This window comes from Gossypium raimondii, unplaced genomic scaffold (assembly GCF_025698545.1).
Source record: "Gossypium raimondii isolate GPD5lz unplaced genomic scaffold, ASM2569854v1 Contig00115, whole genome shotgun sequence".
NCBI lineage: Eukaryota > Viridiplantae > Streptophyta > Magnoliopsida > Malvales > Malvaceae > Gossypium > Gossypium raimondii.
The window spans coordinates 2,700-7,670 of NW_026291274.1; the positions used below are offsets into that span (position 1 = coordinate 2,700).

At 32.6% G+C, this 4,971-nt stretch overlaps 1 pseudogene; it reads left to right on the top strand.

Moving 5' to 3' along the window:
• The first annotated feature begins 2,762 nt into the window (after positions 1 to 2,762).
• On the top strand, positions 2,763 to 4,476 carry LOC128036951 (NAD(P)H-quinone oxidoreductase subunit H, chloroplastic-like; annotated as a pseudogene).
• Positions 4,477 to 4,971: the final 495 nt, after the last annotated feature.

Here is a 4,971-nt window from a genome sequence, read left to right on the forward strand (position 1 = left end):
TTTTTGTGACTTATCCTCCCTCTCACAAGCATATGTATTTTACAAATTATCACAAACCCAAGTTATTAGTTTTTATAAATTCAAACCTATCCTTCAATATCATGGAACATCTCTTTTTCTTAAAAATGAAATAAAAGATTATTTTGAAGAACAGGGAGTATCTCATTCCAGATTAAGACATCATTATGGGTTAAGACAGAAAATCGTTTGGCATTCTGGAATGAATGAATGGAAAAACTGGTTAAGGAGTCGTTATCAATACGATTTAGTTCAGAATAGATGGCTAAAATTAGTACCAAGACAATGGCGAAATAGAGTCAATCAACACTATCTGGCTCAAAATAAAGATTTAACAAAATGGGATTCAGATGAAAAAGAAAGATTAATTCATTACGAAAAAAAAAATGATTTTCAAGCAAACTCATTACTGACTCAAGAATATAAACTGAATCAAGAACAAAAATATAAAAAATCTAATTTAAAAAAAAACTATGGATATGATTTTTTATCATATAAATCTATTAATTATCAAGATAAGAGGACCCGTATGCTTATGGATCACCATTCCAAGTAAATAAGAGGAAGAGTTCTTATCATTACAACATGGATAAACAAAATTTTTTGATACATTGAGGATATCCTATCCATAATTATCTAGGGAAGGCGATATCCTAGATGCTATAGAATTTTCGCACAGAAAGTTTTTAATTGGAGAATTCTTCATTTTGTCTTAGAAATAAGGTCGATATTGAGTCCTGGGTCGATACCAGTACAAAGAGTAACAAAAATATTAAGACTGTGGTTAGAATTATCAACTAATTGATAAAATGGACCTTATTTTATTTCACAATTTATCAAGATCAAGAAAGCAACCCATCCAATAAAAAAGGAAGCCATTTTGATTGGATGGGACTGAATGAAGAAATACTAAGTCATCCTATACCGAATCTAGAACTTTGGTTCTTCCCAGAATTTGTGCTGCTATATAATGCATATAAGGTTAAACCATGGATCATACCAATAAAATTACTTCTTTTCAATTTTAATGGAAATAGGAACATTAATAAAAATATTATTGAAAATAAAAAAAGGGACTCCCTTATAGCACCAAACGAAAAACAAATTATTGGATTAGAGAATCGAAATCAAGAAGAAAAAGAACCCATAGGTGAAGGGGATCTTGTATCAGATGCACAAAAACAAGGAAATTTTAAATCCGTTCTCTCAAACCAAGAAAAAGATGTTGAAGAAGATTATGATAAATCAGACAAAAAAAAACGTAGAAAGAAAAAGCAATACAAGAGCAACACGGAAGCAGAGCTTGATTTCTTCCTAAAAAGGTATTTGCGTTTTCAATTGAGATGGGATGATTCTTTAAATCAAAGAATAATCAATAATATCAAAGTATATTGCCTCCTGCTTAGACTGATAAATCCAAACGAAATTGTTATATCCTCTATTCAACGGGGAGAAATGAATCTGGATATTTTGATGATTCAGAAGGATTTAACTCTTAGAGAACTAATGAAAAAAGGAATATTGATTATCGATCCAGTTCGTCTGTCGGTAAAAAATGATGGACAATTTATTCTATATCAAACTATAAGTATTTTGTTGGTTCATAAAAATAAACACCAAATTAATCAAAGATACCAAGAAAAAAACTATATTGATAAAAATCATTTTTATGAATTTATTGCAAGACATCAAAAAATGACTGAAAATAAAGACAAAAATCATTATGATTTGTTTGTTCCTGAAAATATTTTATCCCCTAACCACCGGCGAGAATTGCGAATTCGAATTTCTTTCAATTCAAGGGATAAAAATGGTATGCATAGAAATGCAGTATTTTTAAATAATGTAAAAAACTGTGGTCAAGTTTTGACTAAAAATAAACATCTTGGTAGTGATAAAAAGAAACTAATTAAATTAAAGTTCTTTCTTTGGCCCAATTATCGATTAGAAGATTTAGCTTGTATGAATCGATATTGGTTTAATACTAATAACGGCAGTCGTTTCAGTATGATAAGGATCCGTATGTATCCGCGTCTGAAAATTCGTTAATGGTCCATTTTAATGGTCCATTTTCCCCTATATTATGTATGTATCGTGCCGGGTATATGAAAACAAATAGATGGTCACAAGGATTGTCTTACATTTTATTCTGATACACGATACTAATTTAATGACATACATATCAATTAGATCGACAAATGAATCAACAAAATCCTCTTATTTGAACTCTCAAATTTTCTCTTTTGTAGAAATCTCTCACTCTTTTGTATCCCTATACGAATCAAATCGAAACCCGGATTGATTAATTTTATTTGAAAAAAAAATGATAAAGTTCATAACGAACTTAAAATCATCGTGTATATCAAAATGACTGGTATTATTATTACTGATCAGTAAAATTCACATTCAAAAAAAGGGGGAAATTTTTTGGTTTTATGGTAAAAAATTCATTCATCTCAGTTATTTTCAAGAAAAAAAGAAGAAAACAGGGGTCTGTTGAATTTCAAATAGTTAGTTTCACCAATAAGATACGAGACTTACTTCACATTTGGAATTGCACAAAAAGACTATTTATCTCAGAGGTCTACGTAAAATTCTAGGAAAACGTCAACGACTGCTATCTTATTTATCAAAGACAAATAAAATACGTTATAAAGAATTAATTGGTGAGTTGGATATTCGGGAATCAAAAATCGTTAATTTGCAAATTTTGAATTAGTCGATTTATTAGATTTTCATTTGATGTACTTGTTTTCGTTTTCAACAATTCATGTAAGAATGAATCGAGGAAAAACTTATGAATCTATCAGCTACAGAAAAGACCTTATGATAGTCAATATGGGGCCTCACCACCCATCAATGCATGGTGTTCTTCGTCTCATCGTTACTCTAGATGGTGAAGATGTTGTTGACTGTGAACCAATATTAGGTTATTTACACAGAGGAATGGAAAAAATTGCGGAAAACCGAACAATTATACAATATTTGCCGTATGTAACGCGTTGGGATTATTTAGCCACTATGTTCACGGAAGCAATAACCGTAAATGGACCAGAACAGTTGGGAATATTCAAGTCCCTAAAGGGCCAGCTATATCAGAGTAATTATATTTGAGTTGAGTCGTATAGCTTCTCATCTATTATGGCTTGGACCTTTTATGGCAGATATTGAGTGCACAGACCCCTTTTCTATATTTTCAGAGAAGAAGAATTAGTATATGATCTATTCGAAGCTGCCACCGGTATGAGAATGATGCATAATTATTTTCGTATCGGAGGAGTGGCGGCCGATCTACCTTACGGCTGGATAGATAAATGTTTGGATTTCTGTGATTATTTTTTAACAGGAATTGTTGAATATCAAAAACTTATTACGCGAAATCCTATTTTTTTAGAACGAGTTGAAGGGATAGGCGTTATTGGTGGAGAAGAAGCAATAAATTGGGGTTTATCCGGCCCAATGCTACGAGCATCTGGAATCAAATGGGATCTTCGGAAAGTTGATCATTATGAGTGTTACGACGAATTTGATTGGGAAATCCAGTGGCAAAAGAAGGAGATTCATTAGCTCGTTATTTAGTCGAATCAGTGAAATGACGGAATCTATAAAATAATTCAACAGGCCCTGGAAGGAATTCCGGGTGGTCCCTATGAAATTTAGAAATCCGATGCTTTGATCGAGAAGGGATCCAGAATGGAATGATTTTGAATATCGATTCATTAGTAAAAACCTTCTCCACATTTGAATTACCGAGACAAGAACTTTATGCGAGAATGGAAGCCCCAAAGGAGAATTAGGAATTTTTCTGATGAGGGGATCAAAGCGGTTTTCCTTGGAGATGGAAAATTCGCCCGCCGGGTTTTATCAATTTGCAAATTCTTCCTCAGTTAGTTAAAGAATGAAATTGGCTGATATTATGACGATACTAGGTAGCATAGATATCATTATGGGAGAAGTGGATCGTTGAAATGATAATTTATACGACAGAAGTAGAAGATATCAATTCCTTTTACATTGGAATCTTTAAAGAGGTCTATGGGATCATATGGATGTTGGTCCCTATTTTGACTCTTGTTTTGGGAATCACAATAGGTGTACTAGTAATTGTATGGTTAGAAAGAAATATCTGCAGCAATACAACAACGTATTGGGCCTGAATACGCCGGTCCTTTGGGCATTCTTCAAGCGCTAGCAGATGGAACAAAACTGCTTTTCAAAGAAAATATTCTTCCATCTAGAGGCAATACTCGTTTATTTAGTATTGGACCGGCTATAGCAGTCATATCAATTTTACTAAGTTTTTCAGTAATTCCTTTTAGCTCTCGCCTTATTTTAGCCGATCTCAATATCGGTATTTTTTTATGGATTGCCATTTCAAGTATTGCTCCCGTTGGACTTCTTATGTCAGGATACGGATCAAATAATAAATATTCCTTTTTAGGTGGTCTGCGAGCTGCTGCTCAATCGATTAGTTATGAAATACCATTAACTCTATGTGTTTTATCAATATCTCTACGTGCGATTCGTTGAAATAGAAACTTTTATTTTACCTATTCCTTTCGTTCTAGAAAATAAGTTGAGTTGATAAACTAAATTAGATAGTTATATATGAGTGAAAAGCAGCTTATAAATTCGCAGTAAATTAAACAAAAAAATGGAATCTCATTTCCTATGTACAAGAGGTAAGTGGAAGAAAACGTAAGCGGAAGAAGTCTTTACCCCAAGACGGGTTGATTAGTCAATCTAGCTTGAAGCGGGCTCAAAAGATCAACCGTATAGAGTTTTCGCTATCCTTTGTATGGATTCCCATACATGTATTGCTAAACAAACGGGGGATTGAACAAAAAACGAGTGGATGGTTAGGAACACCAAAATACATAAAGATTGGTAATGGAGATTATGTAAATTATATAAAAGAGACTTCTGGATAACATAAAAAAGAATACTAATTGG